Below are 21,954 nucleotides of genomic sequence, written 5' to 3'. Positions count from 1 at the left end.
CTACTGCTCAAATGGCGACGGACGACAAAGAATCCCCCTTCTGGAGGACCCTGCCCTCAAGATAGCTAACATAGCCCAGCGTCCGCCGAACCAAAGGCTGGCGCGACGGCCATCAAAGGCGCAGGACGCGCGCAAGACCGGTTGCAGCTCGGCCACTTGCGGGCGATGCGGCACTCCTACTGGGGCTACGACAGTGCCGCGACCCGCAGTGGCGGCATGCCATCAAGTTGGCGACACGGAGTGCCTGTGCGGGGGTGTCCGGTGGTGGAGGCACGTACGAGCAGGTAACGGTGCGGCCAACGCGGCAGGCGGTGGTGTCGCTTTGGGCAACGCAGAGGTGGTGGCGTCACTTCGGGCGACGCAGAGGAGGTGGCTCCGGTGGCCCTACGGTGCGGCGAAGCGAGAAGGCCGTTGGCTTCCATGCTAGTGGTGTGCCATGCAATTTTTTTCTTTTGATCTGTGACGGTGGCCTTTGAGCCACCATGTTATTATAGAGAGGGTGACGCCGGCTTCTGACCGGCGGTGTAGTGGTGGTTACGGGCCCCACCAAATTAGCTACGTACTCATATGATTCATGTTGCTATTCACGTGATTATTCATGCAATGTTCAGATCTGACACAAAAATACTAGTAGCGAGAAAGACATCAAACCGATCGTACATTTCAATTCTTGCGAAGATATGATCTGATTCCCCAACAACGTTATGCTAGATTGGTCTTTGGTAGAGCTTTGTGCTGATAAAGTATTGATGAATCACTGCTATAAATATAGTCGAGAGATCTTTCAAGAAAACAATCATACAAAGGAGACATAATGTAGAGAAAAATCATCCGTTTTATTTTATCTGTGTTCTAAAATGAGAGATTCATCCCTACATTTATAGTGTCAAAACCCTAAGAAATAAAATCAAATATTTTAAAAGAACAAGATGAATCCACATCCAGTTGTAAAACCCTAGTTTTTTTTAATAAAATCTAGACTGGCTCACGCCTCACGGGGCGAGTTCACTGCCAGCCCAAGTGAACACGGCGTTTCTATTGCCCTCGGCGAAATGCAGCACTATCCTACTCCACTCCGCCCATCTATTTTAGGTTGGATGGGCCGTTTTGTTGCCTTTGCCGATTTTCTTGGTTTGGGTGGGCCTTGTTGTCTCTCAAAAAGGGAAGTTGTTTCATTTTGTATGGCCCGTGGTTGCACTTCGAACATATAGTGGTTTAAAGAATTGATAGAGTTACACTTGAATGATAGATTTAAGACCTTCAACGAGTTTGAACACAATCCAAGTCGTTGTCTCTGTTACAAATTTTTAAGACCATTTTCATCAATACTGTAAAATCACATCATAAATTTAGTTTTCATAGACAAAAACTGACTGAAAAAAATGCAGATATTACACTCGATGGGCCACTTGTTTGAAGTACAGCAACTCCCTAATAAGGACCCTTTTGATTGTAGGATTTTTATAGGAATTTTGGAGGATTTCACTCCATAGGAAAATTTCTCCAATGATCATTTGGAACAAAGAAACGAGCTTGCCAAATTCATATTGAATGGCTTATTCCATAGAAATTTTAGAGGATTTCTAACACGAGGTCCAATCTTATGGAAAAATTTCTCTGTGTCTATCGCTGTTACCTGATTCTAATGTTTTCGTCTGTTCCATTCATATGGTATTTCCATTTTTATATTTCATAGGTTTTTTTCTATTCATGTGTGTTTGCGAATCATGCATTCCAAGAGGCCCTAAATTCGTAGACAAAGGCATCTGGTCCTTAGACTACCCCTAATCATATTCCTTTCATTTCGTTCCCTTCCCGATTTCCTTCCCTGTTCTTATTCCTTTTATTTCCTCTCATCTCCAACAGCTTTCCTTCGAAGGGAATCGCGAAGGGAAAGGAGAGAGAATCCCGTCCTAAAGGGAATGACCCTAAGAATCCCGTCGTGAAGGAAATCGTGAAGGGAAACCGTTGAGAGCGCTGAAGGGAACAAGAATCCCTTCACGACGGGAATCTGGCCGTGAAGAAAATCCCTTGAACTTGGTCTTACAAATTCTTACTCTGTACTCATCCCAAGAGCCCCTAAATTCGTAAGATATCGGGAGCTTCACACACGTAATGTAGAAGAAAAAAATTCACGCCATTAACTTAACTAATGTGTGCAACACACGTAAGATATTGGGAGCTTCGATCCTGCCATCTTTGACCATCGACTAAAACAACAGTTGGGATCCCGGCCGATTTTTCTGCTGCGTTCAGATGAAATCTTCCAAGGGACACAACAAACAAGAACCCGAGAAAAACAGAACCGTAAAACAACTCCTCTGCAGTCCTATGCTATCACTGACATGTGAGATCGGATTCACGTATCAGTAACTGTTACTGCAATATGCAGAGGACCTATGTCCCAAAACAATATATTAGCTGTCATTCTAGGATTGACACGCATGTCAGAAATCAGGTAGTATTTAGTTGGAGAGCCAAATGAGATGAAATAATTTTATTCATATATTTGAGGATACGATGATTTTATTTATATATAGATGTTTGTTTGATATGTGGAATGAAACAACGGGTTTATTTTAGTATATTGGATTTATTATTAGTATCACGTTTGAAGTGAGATAACTGCGTTACACTTTTTTCTACAACGGTTCTATTTCGAATCTTTAAAAAGTATTTTCTAATTTCAAACTATTTCATCCCACTGCTCTTCATGCAAACAATAAAAAACAGAATGAATCCACTTCCGCTCATCCTACCACCTGAACGAGGAAAAGTCCATTTGTTGCAAGGGACATCAGACTTGGCTGCTTCCCTGATCAGCACATTCATGTGGGCCTTGGCTGGATCAGGTCCAAGCGATTCGTATCCGTGAATATTTGATTCTTAATTGGACGATGGTTCTTGAGGTTGCAGCTAATTTCCTGGCTAGTTTGACAAGATTCCAGTGGTGAATCTCTCCTGCCTGTTGTTTTCCTGGATGGTGGCGGAGATGAAGATGCAGCCATTGCCGCCACCCGAGCACCGGAGGGTCCTCCGATGCGTGGTCTTCCTGGCCGTCTCGCTCCTGACCTTCTCCTGCTGGGCTCTCATCAACTCCAGAATCAACGAAGTCATGCCCGACTCCGCCGTCTTGATGGGCAATGCCGGCGAGACGGCGCCGGCGCTCACCGTAGAAGACAGCAGCCACCCCGCCGGCGACCCAACGTCGAGCCCGACGGCGGTGCCGGCGAGCGGTAACGCGACTGCGGGCGCGGCGAAGATGAGTGGTTCGGTGATCCGGGAGCCGCTGGGAGGAGGAGAGCGTAGCGAGAGGTGCGACGCGGACAGCGCCCCGCTCAGGGTGTACGTGTACGACCTGCCGGCGGAGTTCCACTACGGCATTCTGGGGTGGGACGGGCAGGGAGTGAGGGCGGTGTGGCCGGACATCCGCGAGGCCGGCGCCGTGCTGCACTACCCCGGCGGGCTCAACCTGCAGCACAGCGTGGCGTACTGGCTCACGCTGGACATCCTGTCCTCCGCCCTGCCGGACCTGGACCGGCCCTGCGTCGCCGTCAGGGTGACGAACGCGAGCCTCCCCGACGTGCCTCCCCGACGTCTTCTTCGTGCCCTTCTTCGCGTCGCTGAGCTACAATCGCCACTCGAAGCTCCGCCGGGGGCAGAGGTTCAGCCAGAACAGGGTTCTGCAGGCCGAGCTGGTCCAGTACCTAATGAGGCAGGAGGAGTGGAGGGAGGTGGGGCGGCAAGAACCACCTCATCGTGCCGCACCACCCCAACAGCATGATGGAGGCCAGGAAGAGGCTCAGCGTCGCCATGCTCGTGCTGTCGGGCTTTGGGAGGTACTCGCCTGACGTCGCCAACCTCAAGAAGGACGTCATCGTGCCGTACAAGCACGTCGTCCGCTCCCTCGGCGACGGCCACTCGCCGGCGTTCGAGCAACGCCCCGTGTCGGCATACTTCCAAGGGGCCATCCATAGGAAAGATGTAAGCCGGCTTCTCTACTACTTATTTAATGATAAAATTTTGGGAAGCTTTTGAGTGAACCAGCTGGCATTTCAGGGCGGGAAGGTACGTCAGAAGCTGTACCAGCTCCTCAAGGACGAGCGCGACGTCCACTTCACCTACGGCAGCGTCCAGCAGAATGGCATCCGGCGCGCCACCGCTGGGATGTCCACCTCAAAGTTCTGCCTCAACATCGCGGGGGACACGCCGTCCTCGAACCGCCTCTTCGACGCCATCGTCTGCCACTGCGTCCCCGTAATCATCAGCGACGACATCGAGCTGCCCTTCAAGGACGTGCTGGACTACTCGGAGTTCTGCGTGTTCGTGCGCGCCGCGGACGCGGCGAAGTAGGGGTTCGTGCTGCGCCTGCTCCGGGGCATAACGCGCGGCGAGTGGACCAAAATGTGGAGCAGATTGAAGGAGGTGGCACTCCACTTCGAGTACCAGTACCCTTCACGGCCGGACGACGCGGTGCAGATGATCTGGGGGGCCGTGGCACGGAAGATGTACTCTGTAAAGCTGCAACTTCACAAGCGTGGCAGGTTCCAGAGGACAGGTATTGAGTCATGAAGGTCCATTGTGAGATGATGGTTCAGAGCTAGATTGCAATCTGATCGTGAGTGGAAGTTGTTCGGTTCTTCAGCTGATGAATAAAGTTAAGAGAGAAATCCTGGTATGCTATTGGAACTTAAACTTTTGTCTTACATGCCATCCAAAATTTAGAGGTCTATTTTTCTACCATTAGATCTAATTCCTCATCTATTATATGCCACTCCCATTATTTCAGTTAGAAAGCATCACCGTTTTAGCATAGAATCTTATCAGACTTTCGTTGTATTGGCCATTTTTACACCTCCGCCAGCCTTGGATGGCAATGTCCATGACAAGCTAAGGATGAAGTTCGGTGCCATCGTTTTCCCCATGCCCAAGGCCACAAGAGCTACACTCCTGCCGGTGGTGCCATGGCCGCACTTCAGTGGACAAGTGGGTGAGCGTCGGCCTTATCCCTTCGCCCCCCGGGACGGACATCCACTCTAGCATTAATACGTAGGAGGTGAGAATCGTGCCCTTGAAAGCTTATGCAAAACCCACCTCCACCCATGTCGCACCGGTTGCCACCGGGACAACCCCATTTCCGGCTCCTCCGGCACCTGCCACAGCCTCAGCCACACCTAGCCACCAGATCTCGCGAGCTCACGGCTCTCCCGACCTCCTTTCCCCTCCAGATCCACTCGACCTCGACCTCAAGATCCACCACTACCCATCGACTCTCCACCGTTGCCTCCCAAATCTCGCCCACCGGATCTTGAGGATGACCTCGTGGTTCCGCCTACGCCCGAGTCGTTGGCCTCCCGGCCACCCTCCTATGTGGAGGTGGTCAGGCGACCTCCTCCCTCTGCCTTCAACGCTCCTCAACAATCGCTCTGTCCTCACCTACGCTCCATCATTATTGTACCCCCCAACAACCAGACCGAAGACACATTGGCTACTCTGGTAGCCTGGCACGACCTGCTTTCGGCGTGCCTTCACATCGCCAAGTCCAGGATTCAATCCGGGCTCCGCGGCACCTCCTGGCTAGTGTGTTGCAAGATCCGGACTGGATTCGTTTCAGAGAATGCTTCTAGTGGAGGAAAGGAGAACATTCAAGATGGGAGTTGCACGGTTCTTCATTTTGACGCGACGGGTGTCCTGGCTGCACCGCTCGACCGCCATCAAGTTCCAAGCAGCGTCTCCACAGCAACACGCTCTCCACTTTCCGCGAGCTCACAAGAGGCCGTTGCTTGGCTACCGACCATTGGTCTGCTGCCTATCATGATCCGGTTCGGTGCTTCCACTGTCGTCGCTCGGGGCACTATGAACTCACCTACTCTCGTCGCTCCTTCAGTGCCGGCCGCCCCGTGCAAGGTCGTCTTCTCCAGAACCAACAACTTCCGACGCGATTTCTGCCTTCGCAGGCGGAACCTCGGCGTGCCTTAGGTCGCCACCCACACTACCGGCACAACACCTCAGTCCCATCTTGTGAAGACCCTTCTCTGGCCAAGATGGTGCTCGACGCCCCTAACACGTGACCAAAGGAGGACACATTCATCATCCCAACCTCCTTCGACACTGAGCAGGAGATCAAGGAGTGGGAGGGAACCGCCCTCGTTCCGTGGGTGTTCAGTCTTCCCCCTGGAGGTGGCGCGTGGCAGGTGGAGGAAGCGATCCTTGACAAGTATCAAGCGCACCGTGGGGAGATCACCGTCTTCACACACAGCCCGGACGCTTTTCTCATCAAGTTCCAGAAGAAGAAGCACTGTGACACGGCCTTACAGCAGCGACGTATAAGCGGAACAGCGTGAAGCTTCGGCTGGGCCCCTGGCATAGTCTTGCGAAAGCTTTCGGCGCTGTGATGTTCTTCCGGGTTCGTCTGTGCTTGGAAGGGATCTGCATGCCTGGTCACTGGACATCATCGAGAAGCTCATTGACCACACGTGCTCACTGCAGTACATTGAGACGGATATGCTCCAGCCCACCGACACCAGCATCATGTGGGCGTGGACGGCCAACTCCAGCGCCATCCCTAAAGTGTTGTGGTTGCTCTTCACGCACAGGGCACTGGGAAACCCCTCCTCCTCCGTCCAAGTTTCCTTTGTTCCGTCGAAAAGATGGCAATACGGCACCAAGTATTACGTCCTTGTGCACCTCGACCAGCTCGAAGACTACACCAACTCCTCCATCGGCTTCGATTCCAGGGGAACGAAGTCCTCTAGCACCCACCCACTATGCTCCCTTTTACCTGGTTTAGGGGTAAGCGAGATGGAGAGTCGGGCCCTGACTAGGTGTACAAACACCCTGCTCCTCCATGCGACGAGATCGACGATGCCCATGTCGACCATGCTCAGCGGGACGATCGGCATGGTGGGCGAGACCGCAAAGAGCATGGTGACCGCGGGGAGCCTAATGAACGCGGGGACCATGATGACTGCGGGGTGCATGGTGACCACGCGCATGGTGGATGTGGTCATGGTGATGAACACACACATCATCACAGGCACCATCGCTGCCGCGACGGCTCCGATGAGGACAATGACCAACCCAGCCACGGCGGCCACCATGGGCAGACGCCCATGGTGGCGAAGGGGATCACAACAGGCCACAACAGGAGCGTACTCGCTCCCTACGATGGCGAGATCAGAACGCGGGACGCCATGGGACATGCCATCAATATCATGCCGTGCCCGAGCCCACACATGCGTTTCCAGCGGATTCAGCTTTAAGCTATCGTTGCTGGAGGAGCTCCAGGCTAAGGAAGTGACTGACCTACAACAGTTGTTCACCACCTAGGCCGCGACCCTTTGCGCTGACCTTCAGCACCTCTTAGGTGAGCAAGTTCATTCATCTGTGTCTGACTCTTTGCTACCGGTGCACTCTTGGCCGCGTGACTTGCAGGTCTCACAAATGCATTGGATGAAAGACGTGGAGGAGTACATTGGCAAAGCCTGTCACCTGGCAGATAGGCTACTCAACGTTGATTCATCGCTGCTACCTGGCTTGCAAAATGAAGCCTGGTTCATCAAGTCTGCAACTGTGGATCCTCCACTCATTGCGGAACCTTCGAAGAACCTTTTGGCTGCACCTTCAGTGCAAAATGTTGAGGAAGCACTTCGCCGCATGGAGCTTGCGGCGGCTGCTGACTCCTCCACCTTGCCACTACACCCGAGCCCCTCCAGTACGGAGGTGCCCTCCAATCCGACGGTGCCCACGCCCACCCAGGTGGTGCCCATGCCCACTACGGCTGCTGACTCCTCCACCTTTTCCACTGCACCTGAGCCTTTCCAGTATGGTGGTTCCCTTCAATCTGCAGGTGCCTACGCCCACACAGGCCTCCCTGAGCCTGGACATGCGCGACTACTCATCATCGATTGCTTCTTTGGATGCGCAGCCTGACCAGCCCCTTCTATCTTTGGACATTGGGTCTGGCCTGTCCGTTCAGGACACGCTGGGCCTGGAGCATGAACAAGGACTTGCAACTCATGTTCATTCTCTAACGTGCGTTGTAATTCCTGGACTTGCACTGGTGGAGCAGACTTTGGAGGTGTGGACTGGTGACCCCTGTAGCCCGTGCGGCAAGTCGGTTCCTACGCAGGAGACTACAACAACCATCTTGGTAGCGCCCCTGTCGGGGTAGTCCACTCCCACGACTACCTCTACGCCAGGCTCTACCACACTGAGTTTGGCGAGGACGTTCGTGACTCCTCCGCAAGCTCTGCTCTCTGCCTTGGCACCTCCCATCATCAGGGAGAGGACTAAAGTACAGCGCTCGCCAATCGACCCAATCAAGCTCCAGTGCAGCAAGCGGCAGGCCTGCAACAGGATCAAGTGCCTGCCGATACAGGAGCGAGCACGACGCAATCTCTGCAAAAAGCTGGGCTACCTAAAGTACGACCACTGTCCAATCGAGCAGGCCATCAGGGACTTCCTCGACATATTTAAGGGCTCCCTCCCTCAGGAGACTATTGCGGCACTAACAACTCTTTTCCATCTTGATAACGAGGGCGCCAAGGAGGTGGACAAGGCTCTGATTGCTCTTGGAGGCCAGGAAACTATGGATGGAGTCACGGAGATGGCCCTAGGTAACCAGAATGTGGCATGAGGTGGCACTTCAACCACCAAGCTGAAGATCTTTGCGCTAATTCTGTTGTCTCTCCCATTGCTTCTTGCTTGTGTCTTTATGTAAACCTGTCTTGCTCCTCTCGTTGATGCAACCCACTGCGTTGGGCTTTCAGTGGTTTCGACACCTGGTGCTCTACTCTTAGCAGAACTTCGTTGCTGGGCTACATGTTCTTCTGTGTGTCTTAGGACTCGGCTATGTGTCAGCCGCTACATGTCTGTGGTGGACCGCGTTATATCAGAACTACTTGCATCTCTTTGCTTGGCATGTCATTTGTGGACTGTGTGTTCGTCTCAGTGCCTCCGCAACTTCAAACTATGGGTCGATGGAATGCCAACTGTAGCGAAAGCAACCTTTCTCCATGTTAACCCCGCAACTTGACATATCGTGTTGGAATGTACAGGGCCTAAACAGGAAGGCACGAAGAGATGCAGTTCACAAGTGTCTCATCTCAACGAACTGCCACATTGCCTTTCTCCAGGAGACAAAATTAAGTACCATAGATTGCTTGCTTTCTACGTGAGTGGTTTTCGTCTGAGAAATTTTGCGTTCCTACCGGCTGACGGGATGCGCAGGGGAATTCTATTGCTATGCAATGATGCCTACATTGATATCTCAGACCTTGAACAAAAAGATCACTCCATTTCGGTGAGAGTGACAGTCAAAGAAACCGACACATCCTTCACCCTAACCTCGGTATACGACCCATCGCGAGATCGAGATAAATCGGCCTTCCTCGATAAGATTTGAGATACCTTGCCCCTGGCCAGGGAAAAGTGGCTCATCTTGGGAGACTTCAACCTCATTTACAGAGCACGGGACAAGAACAACACAAGCCTAAACCGGCGGTGCATGAATCAATTTTGTGACATGCTTAACCTTTGTAGTCTGAAGGAGATCCATCTCCAAAATCGAAAGTTTACTTGGAAAATGAGAGGGAGAACCCAACCCTAGTCAGACTAGACAGAGTTTTCTGCAACGAGGCATGTGACCTCGCGTTTGACTCGTAAGTCCTACAAGTGCTTGCATCCACACTCTCCGATCACTGCCCTCTACTCCTCTCAAATCATCGTAATCCGCTGCAGCCGAAGCACTTCAAGTTCGAGAATTATTGGTTAGCCATGCCGTGCTTCAAGGACGTGGTCCAAACAGCATGGAGTGATCCAAACCTCCACACGGAACTGATGCACAGGTTGCATTATAGACTCATCATTGCAACAAACAGCCTGCGTTTGTGAAGTAGGAATTTGATATCGGCTACCAAGATGCAGTTCCATATGGCCCAAGAGATTATTCTTTAGCTTGATATTGCTCAAGAGAGTAGAACTCTCACCCCCGAGGAAAGGGAACTTAGAGGTAACTTGAAGATTAGGGTTCTGGGCCTTGCCACTCTTGAGCATGCACGAAAACAACAATCTTCACGCATAACAAACCTTAGGGTGGGGGACACCAATATAAAATATTTTCACCTGAAGGTCAACTCGAGGAGGAGAAAGAATTTCATCACAAAATTTCAGAAACAAAATGGCTAAGCGACTTTTCATAGAGACAAAATTGATCTCATCCAACAACACTTCAGTGCAGTTATGAGTGCCCCATAGCTAAGAGATTTAGACTTCGACTGGGAGATGCTTGACCTCCCATCGACAAACCTATCACACCTTGCCGACCCTTTCACTCAGGATGAGGTCCTCCATGCTCTCAAGCAGATGCCCAAGGACAAGACCCTATGGCCGAATGGGTTCACAGTGGCTTTCCTTATATCCTGCTAGGGCATTATCAAACAAGATTTAATGGCGGTTATCCACGCTTTCCACATCCAGCGAAGTTCGTCCCAAAAGGAAGAATCAGAAGGTGAGGGAGGCGATGAACAACAACTCATGGGTGCAGCACATGAACCTCACTGCTATTTCTTCCGCTTAGACCCTTGTTGGATTCGTCCTCCTTTGGACATGCCTTCAGCAGATCTAGTTATACGATAATGCCCCCGATGTTATCACCTGGAACCTCACCATCCATGAAAAGTATATCACAACCTCAGCCTACCAAGCACAATTCTTAGGATTGACATCCTCTGATATGGAGCGCCTGATTTGGGATGTTTGGGCGCCACCGAAGTGCAAGTTTTTCTCATGACTTGCATTCCAGAATCGAATTTGGACTGCGGATAGGATCATAACGAGGGGATGGCTAAACTAGAAGACTTATCCACTATGCAGAACTGCAGATGAGTCAGCGATCCATATTTTTGCACACTGCAGATTCTCCAGGTGTGTGTGGGAGTCCATATATCCTTGGTGTACTGGGAGAGCCAACTACACAACGACATAAGATTCCTTTGACACGGTAAAGAAATGGTGGACTGCTATAGGGTCCTGCAAGGAGTGCCGCCTAAGGCCATTAGATCTCTCAGCATCCTTATATCTTGGGAGCTATGGAACGAGAGAAGTGGGCGAATCTTCCAGCAACGAGAGAAAACTTCGATCGCCCTAGTGGCGAAAATCAAGGAAGAGGCTCGATTGTGGTGCCTCGTGGGAGCCAAAAGCCTAGCTTCTTTTTTTCTCTTCCCTAGTTTGGGTTCCTTTTTGGTTTTTTTTATACTTTTATGACTCTGTATTTTTCTCCTCTATCAATATAAAATTGGCAGATCTCTTGCCGGTTTCTCTTCGAAAACAGGAGTTGAGAATCAAACCCCACTTTAGCTAGATGATAACCACCCTCGCTAATCAGTACTCTTGTCAGTCACAAATACTTACATTTTGGATAATGGCATGTTCTACAAAGCATATATCAGACCATTATTTTCCATTAGTATAATTATAAAATTCAATAAATTTGTGATATTATGAAAATATTTTACAAGGCAAATATCATTTTCATGTTTTCAAATTAGATATTTTGAAAGATATTGATAGTCAAAGTTTTAGAAGCTTAGTGGAAACTTTGTCAAATTATAAGTATTTATGACTGGAGGGGATATATCTTAGTGAGTTTCTCAATTTGGAATTTGTATTCACAAATTATACATAAAAGTTCCACATTCATATTGGAATCTTCCTAATGGTTTGACAAGTTGTATCGTGGCAACTATGATTCTTGGAGGCGGAAAAATTAGAGTTCATTGGACTATAAAAGCGATCCCCAAACCGACTTGTTTTGACTTAGAAATGGCGCCTAGGAACCGTGACACCATGAAGCGGGGGAAACAACCGAAAGCTCAAAGTGGAGAAAAGATATGTTGACTACAATATGGTGCTTGTAAAATTTACTTCTCCAAAACAAGAAAAGTTTTGAATTTGTTTTATTCTTTACACCTTTTGCAAACAATTTTTTTTTTAAAGTAAGGATCACTCTATATGCCTTGATTAAAGTGTATGTCATCGGTCATCGGTCCCGTATTTAGTTGCACTTAAATTTTAATCTTTGCAACCTAATAAGTTTGTTCCCTAGTTGTTAAGTTGAAGAAAGATTGTATATTTCTAATAGAAGACATTTAGAAATCAAGTAGCGTTGATCCTTAAAATTGCATGAACAAACGAAGATGGAATAGTTTTGAGATCGAAGTCACGGGCATGTCGTTCATCGCGAATGGCTCCGGTCGAGCTGAAGGCCGACTATAGGCTCCTGCCGGTTCTTAGAAGTGAGACACGGGATATTATGCTGTCCCAACCGACGTTGCCAAGCAGGTGAGGCTAAACACGGGTCACAACGAGAGATGGAATTGATGGTATCACTAACTATTTATACTGACGTTTATTCAATCCGTCTATGATTAAATATTTATAAAAATAAATAATTTTTATAGATGTAAAAAAACTATCTATAAAAATTTATTATCATAAACGGTTCACTTAAAGAACCGTTTATGATAATAGATTTCTATAGACGATTTCTTAAGCGGATCGTCTGTAAAATTAATTATTCAGAGGGTTCACTTAAATAACCACATGTGAAATCGATTACTATAACAGTTCCTTAAGCGAACCACCTGTGATAGTCAGTCTGAATCGACATTTTTTGGCCGGAAAAAAGCAAAAAAAAATTCACCTGAGGAACCCAGGCTGTCGTGCCATCACAAGTCACGCTGTTTTTTTCCACACTGTTTTTAGTGTTCGCGTTCAGTAGGAATTAAACCCAGGACCCTCCGCTCGCGCGTGAACCTCCTTACTTAGCTCACCTGTCAAGTATATGTGATAGAAACTGGATAGAATATCCTTTTAATCTTTTTTACGAAAGCATTACAGTGACTCTGAGTAACTTCGGTAAAATGAGCATAACTTTTGCATACAAACTCTAATTTTAATGTTTTTTTACTCTACGGATATCTTAAAATAAGTTATGCTCGTTTCTCCATGGCTTTGTTGGGTTCAACGAATTTTTTAAGATAAAAAATAACTCGGAAGATTGAGTTCTTGCTTCGAAAGTTTTTGCACCGTTTTTGAAATGCGCGTTTGTGTCTATAGCTGTCACCTCTTACATCAAACTTAAACAGAAATGTATAATAATTCATACTCTAGTACTACTGAATGATAAAAAATAACATAAAAATAAAATAAAACTTAAATAAAAAATATTTATGGTCGTGCTAGTGCTTGATGACACCTAATATTATTGTTATCACTAATACTTCTGTAAGCCAAGTTTTATTGTTGATAGTAGAGGTCATTGATCTTCTTCTTATTGATCTTGTTGAAGATGTTGAAGTTGATAGTATTCTTTTTCTTCTCATTGTTCTTAATTTTACTTGCATTAATAGAACTTCTGATAGCATATGTGATCGAAACTTATGTGTGAAACTTTAACTAATTTTTTAATATCTAAATAATTTTAATTCAAAAAATTTCAACTACAAAGTTGTAGATCTGGTCGAGGCTATAATTTCCATATAAAGTTTATCCTCATTTGAGTTCATATGAAAAAGTTGTGAATTTTTAAAGATAAATTGCTATTCATTTTCAGAGACGGTTTACGTAAGAAAACACCTTTGAAAATGACCTTCTATTATCATAGGCGGTTCAAAAAAAATCGCCTGTGAAAATAACCATTACCACATGTGGTTCTTTAGATGAACCGCATGTGGTAATGATCCTATTTTCACAAACGATTCACATTAGAAACTGTATGTGAAAATAACATTTTACATAGACGGTTTATATAAGGAACTACCTCTAAAAATCAACTTATTTTTATAAACGTTTCATGTATGCGATCCTCTATGAAAATTCGTTTCCACATGTGTTTCAAAACCGTAGGAGGCTGCTACGGACTACTCAGACCGGTTTCATAGGAACGGCCTATAAAAAGACACTCTAGTTGTGTGGAAAAATAGTCTGAAAAAATACTTTTTCTAGTAGTGTATTGAGCAGGCTGATCACTTGTCCCAATTATGAGAGATCTTAAAAATGAACGTTTTGGTTACGCCAAGGTGGGTAGCATGGCATGATAACGCTGCCATGCCATATCATTCTTTAAAAAGCCTGAATGTTAACATGTCTGTGCAACCACAGCTCGTACTTGCCTTTGTGCTTGTTTGTTGAACATGTTTACTAGCTTTCAGTAAAAGCTGGTTTATTCAATCGTCTACAAAACTTGCCAACAACTGGGTACAGAATGGATGTAGGTGAGACACGGAATGATAATATTTCACGTTCTCTGACTTCAACTTGCTCATTTATTCCACCTTGGGTTTCAGCCAAATCGCGGACCACTAAATTGTTTACAAAATCCTGGGAGGGGAGCCAAATGGTGGTCTGTGCCGGGTCCCAACTCAAAGTAGAGCGAGCCAGCTCATGAGCACACGAATTACAAGAACGTGGACAAAACATATAACATAGACATTCGCAAAATCCAGCCGGATTTCTTCTCTGAATAACACACCTCATGGACACTGATCAAATGTACTGGTCATTAGACTATCCTAAACTATTTTTCTTAATTTCATTTTATTCCTAATTTTCTTTTCTGTTTTTATTCCCTTTATTTTTTCTTATCTTCAGCAGCTCCTTTTAAAAAGATTTGTAAAGGAAAAGTATATAGAATTCTATCCTTAGAGAATGATCTTAGTAATTCCTTCGTAAAATTAATCTCATCTTATAGAAAATGATTTTAAAAACTTTTCATAAAAGAAACTATTAAAATATAAAAGAAACAAAAATTCATTTACGAAAGGATTTCAGATCACGAAAGGAATCCGTTAGCATGACACTCACCAGAACTGACGTGCCCATTTCGAGCTGGATAAGTGTCATGCCCTGTTGTGCGGTCGCGATCGATCAAAGCCGGCAGGCAAGCTTCCGCTTCAGCATACATCGCATCATGCACCGAGGTCAGTTTTCCTGCACCCGCCATGACCTCCTGTCCGTCATGGTTCCTGATGATAAAAATCCATCCAACATTCTTCGTCTCCTCCACTAAGGCTCCATCAATATTCACTTTCAGCACATCGAGTGGGCGGGGAAGCCACCTAAGGTCATACCCAAGGAATTTCCTTCGCGGACGAGATTCCTATCGTGAAGAAATTTTCGTTTCCTTCAACGCTCCAACGGTTTTCCTTTACAGTTCCCTCACAACGGGATTCCCAGGGTCATTCCCTTCAAAATAGGATTCTCTCTTTTCTCTTTGCGATTCCTCTCGAAGAGAAGTTGTTAGAGATGAGAGAAAATAAAAGGAATGGGAACGGAGAAGGGAATCGAGAAGGGAACGAAATGAACAAAATATGATTGGAGATTGTCCAAACACCTTTTCAACTCAAATGGTTACAGTAGCTGTTCATTATTGCAATCAAGACAATATTGTCAGGTAAAATAAGGTCAAAGGTCATCCACAAAATCTTATAAAACTAGTGCAGGAACCACAACACAGCTTAACAGTATATAGTTCCAGATTTGACTCCCAGTTTTGTTTGAACTTTGAAGTGTTCTTCAGTTTATACACCATATGAGCAACATTGTGTCATGAGAATCTAAAACTTTGAAGTATTTTTCAGTTCCAAGTGTGCCAGGAAAGGCTTAGACTAGGAATGGGAAATTTGGTTCAAGGAGTTGCAATATCAGTTCAAAGTGCATGCCTGAAAAATGCTTAAACTAGTATGTGGGCAACCTTGTTCAAGTGGCTGTGTGAATAGCGAATATATTTATATACACTAAGTTAAACTGAAATGTAAACTCTAAAAATAGTACTATGAGTGAAGATCACAAACTAGCACTGAGATACCTCACTGTTTCCTAAGTTAAAGTGTCCAACAGAAACAAAATAATACAAAGCATCAGGACTACAAGATGCCAACACCTGCAAACTCAAGCTGATGAATTTGTTAAATTGGCAGGCATTAGCCTACTTTGTTTCATTATATTACTGTGTCCTCCCTAATGATGGCAATTTGCCGCTAGTACAATATGAAAAATTACCATGAAGAAAAGTTACAGTTTTTCTGTAGCTCAATAATTGCAGCTTTTACCGGAAGCACAAGGGTAGGGGTGAAAACAACTCGGATAATTTCCCGCTGATCCGATTCAGAATTGGAAATGGATAGAATTTGCGGAGTCAACATCGGATATTTTTGGCTTGGAATTAGCATCAGATACTTTTGTTCAGAATCGGTGTAGCATTTTCCGACAGAATCGGTATCGGCATCGAATATCCAAAGTACCTAACTTCGGATATTATTCGAATGGCCCAGGCCCAGATGACATCGACCCATCCCAATCCAGCAGGTAGCAACCCATCCCAGTCCAATAGGTAGCAGCCCATCCCTAGATGTTGTAGCCGAACAGACGAAGTGGCCAACACTATTCACTAATGGCTATTCCCGTAGGCGCCACCAGACTCTCTTATGTCAAGATGCGCCTCCTTGTTGCTGTGGCGGTCCGACCTCCGGTGTTGCCTACAGGCCTATCCAGGACGCGCCAGCACTGGCTGTGTCACCTCATTTGGTTAGTTTACTATGCACTCTTTCTCATTACCTTAGTTGTTGGCTTGTTGCTCGACGTTCCTATTAATGGTGCATTCACAAACGCTGCCTTTTGCCTTATTATCTCCTTCCTGATTTCTTTTATTTTGATCTAGATTTGTGATGGAAGATGGAAGTGGAGGTGCTAGACGTTCAACTGCAAGCATGGTTGCATCATCTCCGGTTATTCCTATGCTGGCGCCCTAAGATCTGCCCGGGGTTGATCCTACTGCAAGTGTAAGAATAGAAGTTGATTTGGTTGATGAAACTAAGAACACTGCTGTAGATCCTACTGCAAAGAAACAGAAGAAGTGCAGCTCTGGAGTTTGGGAACGCTTCATCAAGTATGAGATTAAGAAGAAAGGTCCAGATGACTCTATGATTAAACAACTTTGGGCTAAATGCAAGAAGTCTGGGTGTGTTTATAAGTCTCGAGCTGAGAGCCACAGGGGCACATCGCTCTTTTGGAATCATTTGTCGAACAAGCACTAGATCAAGCATGGACAACAGTTGCTTCAAGTACAGAAGGGTAGAGGTAGTAGTGAAACTGTGTCAATTGAGGCTTACAGGTATGATGAGGATGTTAGTTGGAAAAAGTTTTAGTTGGCAATCATTATGCATGAGTGTCCCTTCAATATTGTTGATCATGGATACTTGGTGGATTTTATCAAGTCTCTGCGACCCACCTTCAATTAAGAGCCACCCCACTGTTAGGAAAGACATACTGGACATTTTTTTTGGGAAAAAAAAGAAGTTATATGAGTATTTTATAACACTCCTATGCCGTTTTAGTACTACTATGGATATGTGGACATCTAATGAAAATAAAGGTTATAAGTGCATCACAGCCCATTGGATAGATGATAATCGGTGCATGCAGAAAAGAATTCTTAAGTTCATGCATGTAGAAGGGAGTCATTCGGGAAAGAAGTTATGCCAAGAGTTTTATGATAATATTGTGGACTAGAATCTTGATAGAAGATTGACTACACCTACTTTGGATAATGTGTCCTCTAATGATAGGTGTGTTAAGGGCCTTGTTTGTAAACTCAATAGTGAGCAATTTCCCTTACTTTGCAATGGATAGTTTTTTCATGTAAGATGCTTGAATCATATATTGAACCTTGTTGCCCAAGATGTTTTGAAGAAAATTGCATCATCGATTTCAAATATCAAAAACACAATTGCCATTTTAAAGAACTCTCAATTGCAGTGGGAGGAATTTTAAAAATGTGCAACCGAAGTTAACTTGGATAACAGAAAGGGCCTCTCCTTGGATGTTCCCACAATATGGAACTCCACATATCTCATGTTGAGGAATGCTACCTACTACAAGAGTGCATTTGATAGGTTTTTTCTTCGGTATCGTTGTAGATATGTGAAATATGCACCAATTAAGGAAGATTATGGCAATATCATTATGTAAGTATCTGAAGCATTTTCATGAAGTAACTGAACTCTTTTTTGGTGTTAAATATCCAACTGCAAATATATTTTTTTTCGTAAGTTTTGTGATAAGCTTGCAATTAATAGTTGGTGTGCTAGTGGTGATTATAAAGGATATGGCCAATTCCATGAAAGCAAAATATGATAAGTATTGGAAAAAGTCCAACATAGCTCTAGTTGTAGCAAGCTTTTTTTTATCCAAGGTACAAGTTACACTTGGTCGAGTTCTATGCATTAAGGATCTTTAATGACTCTAAATCTATAGTTGATGAGTTCAAAAAGGTTGCAAATGATTTGTTCCATGCTTATGTGTTAACCACACTTGAAACTACAAACAAAATAGCTATTGTCCCTGAAGTGATTACTGGAAAAGATGTTATTTATGACATGTTTGATGAGAGTGGCAACAACAACCTTGATGATCAACATCTTGACAAATTCTTGTATGGAACAAGTGAGGAAGGGCACTGTAATAAAATCGAGTTGGAGCTTTATATGGAACAACCACTAGTACGTTGGTCTATCACAACAAATCAAGCATTTGATATATTGTCATGGTGGAAAACCAAACAAGCTGAATTTCCTATTCTGTCTAGACTAGCTCATGATGTTTTATCTATTCAAGTATCAACTGTTGCTTATGAGTCAGCCTTCAGTGCTGGTGGACGTGTTGTTGATCCCCTCCGAAGTCATCTTGATCATGAGGTTGTGCAAGCTTTGATATGCACAAGAGATTGGACTGCAACATCTAGGAAAGGTAATCCTATTTTTTAGCTTTATTTTCCTTGTAGTTAAGTTCTGATTTTGTTGTCCTTACTAGCTGTTAACTTCATTTTTTATTCCAGAAAAAATCATTGGATCTATGGTCACTGAGATGGACATTGATGGTTTAGACAATTGTTTCATAGAATTGATGGTAAAGGTTTGCTCTTCTCTATACTCACATATGCATATCTTTATATGTCTACTCTGAAGGTGATATACCTTAGAGGCAATCATAGAGATAATTGTATGAAATCTATATTTATGCACTTATGAATAATGTGTTATTCCAAGAATAACTATCATTTACGTTGATTAACAAGTATGTGACTTATTCGTGGAACTCTTTATTTGTATTATGATATTATTCTAAATTGATCCCTGATCATATATGATTGTAATGATTCATAAGACCAGCACATATATTGATTGATGATCATGTTTCATGGATCATAGGTATAGAGATACCAAATCAATAATGTGGATATTTATGTTAGAGAACATGATGTTGGATAGAGCCACTTTGAGATATTGCTGGGATTGTTATTTATGATGTGCCATCAGTTGTTATCTCAAATAGTGTACCTGCAGGATCCTTAGACCTGAGATCGTTATTGATTCCCAGAATATGTAGTGATATACTTTGAGACTGTCAAACGCTACTCTGTAACTGTGTAGTCATGAAGGTAGTTTTCAAATTTGTCATGAAACATGTCATGAGGTGTGAGTGATCAAGATGGAATTTACCTCTCCTTGATAACGGGAGAGATATCTTCGGACTCCTTAATGTCATTGGATAAAAGTGTATGACCATGCTAATGTGATTAAAAAGTTAATCACGGTTTTGATAATCCACGACTTGATTGAGTGAATGGTCGAGCTAACACAAAGGGTGACACGTATCTCGCCTTTAGCTCGACTGGTATCTTGAGGCAAAGGGATCAGTGCATATGTATATCAAGGTTCAGCCGATATGATCTCTGTGTATACTTGGAAGTCAACATATCCTGCTAGGGACCGTTATTCATTTTGGTTTGAAAGAGTTTTTGAGCCGTAGCCATTTATACATAAACCTAACGGGTCATATACTTAATAGGTTGATCAAAACATATGGATTGAGTTCATATATGGGTTTGATTAGATTGTGGTCAATGTGAAGTTAGAGCCTTAAAGGGCTTCCAATGTGGGAGCCCATTAGCGAGCTCTATATAAGGAGAGACGTGGGGGGTGAGGCGAGGTAGAGCCACTCTGAAACCTTAGCCGCAATCCTCCACATGATCTCCCAAAACTCTAGCCGCGCGTGTGGTGCTAGTACACTAGTACATGGCAATTCTGCTCAGTACATGTGGATACCGTAAAGGCACTGCTGTTATTGCGGTGCTGATCTCCTCGACGTGAAGATCGCGATGCTGCTGCTCGGTTAGTTGAGGATTTGTTCGGCCAGTCGACATACACGCTTGATGCTGAACGCAAAGCACGACGTGACCACTCGGAACTGGTCGAGGAACATTATGCGATCACTCAGAACTAATCGAAAACTCAACGCACCTACTCGGAGCTGGTCAAGGAACTAGTCGAGGAGCATGACTACATGTGCGGAGCTAGTTGCGGAGTTGGTCGAGGAGCTATTCGAGGAGGTTAACGCGCACGACGTTGGATCGGTCTACTCCAACTCTTCTTCCGTTGTACTGTGTGTCGAATGGTAATGATCTATAATCTCATACTAGCATAAGCATTTCCTGATCGAATGTGGTATAATTTTTTTATTTTATACTAGCGTAGCCTACCCAATACCTAATATACTCGTCCTTCTCTTTTGATGCTTTTCTAAGACTTAATATGACACCTTCACTAGGACAGGTAGTAAGTAGGCAGTAACAATAGCAAGAGAAAATTAGCAATAGCAGTAAGTAGTGCACAAAGCTCCTTTTCTGACAACCTTGAGAGAATGGCTGTTTCACAGGTCCTCTTTACTTCTTCTTTTTCTTCCATCCAATATTTTCTATTGGGTTTTGTACACAAAGCTTAACATGACTCTCTCTTCCATACTCTTTATGGCTAGTAGAGTTGTTGTACAACTGCTTGTTTAACCAGGTTCATCCATGTAATTTCTTTGACAGCAATGACCTAAGAGGTAGTTGCATACATACATCCAAACCTTTCAATTTTGTCTTTGGGGAGTATACCAGGTCGCCATCGTAGTTAAAGTGGTCACAGCACAGCATCAGTATTGTTGTTTGGTTGTAATGCTTGATGCTTTTCAGAAGAGTGGCCCGACCCTTTCAGAAGACATCTAGTGATCCAATTTTCATTGTATTACTACCCTAACATTATTAATGGTATATTTTAGGTTGTTATTGGAAACTGAATTATAAATTTTATTGCTATGTGCTACATGATCAGGCGGAGGTGGAATGAGATGATGTGGAGCAAGAATAGGACATGATAGATGAATATTGAAACAATGGAATTAGAGTTGGAGCAAGGGGAGTGACAGTATTATGAAACCAACGTATATTATCTTTACTATTTTACTAGCTATGTGACTTTAGTTTGTAATGAATTAAGTTTAAATATATACTAAGTCTAAATATTGTTTATTATCCAAACGACTAAGTGTATAGACTATATTATCGTAGTTATTACGTATAAACTTATTAGTATGAATATGTTATTTGTTTTTGTTATAATCTTACATACAATTGGCCGTATTAATTTTCGATCTATATTCATTTTATATTCGTTTTCGACTTTATTCATGATCATATTCGTATCCGAACTATCCGTATTTAAATCTGTTTTTAGCAAAAAAAAAAAATATAGTTTCAAATACGGTGGAGCCTTGTTCTACCGATTCCGAGCTGTTTTCACACCTACACAAGAGTCATGGTTGATATTTTTGTTAACGCCACTAACAGAAATTTTACTCACAGTACGACTGGATACTCCCTAAAACTGTATGCCAATATCAATATGCCGTGAAAGGCTGGACGTGCTACTTGGGCAAAGCTTAGAAAGAAACTGAAAAGAAAGATTCATTTTTCAAAATTTAGCATATCAATTCCAAGTGGGCTTGCAAATCATAAAAGATAGGCACAAAAGTAAACCTGACTCGTAGATCTTGGGTGACAGCCATGAAAAA

At 44.5% G+C, this 21,954-nt stretch overlaps 1 pseudogene; it reads left to right on the top strand.

The window, feature by feature from the left end:
* Positions 1–2,773: 2,773 nt before the first annotated feature.
* LOC133895713 (probable arabinosyltransferase ARAD1) lies at positions 2,774–4,670 on the top strand (annotated as a pseudogene).
* Positions 4,671–21,954: the final 17,284 nt, after the last annotated feature.

Source organism: Phragmites australis, chromosome 16 (genome assembly GCF_958298935.1).
Source record: "Phragmites australis chromosome 16, lpPhrAust1.1, whole genome shotgun sequence".
NCBI lineage: Eukaryota > Viridiplantae > Streptophyta > Magnoliopsida > Poales > Poaceae > Phragmites > Phragmites australis.
This window is presented reverse-complemented; position numbering and strand designations above follow the sequence as displayed.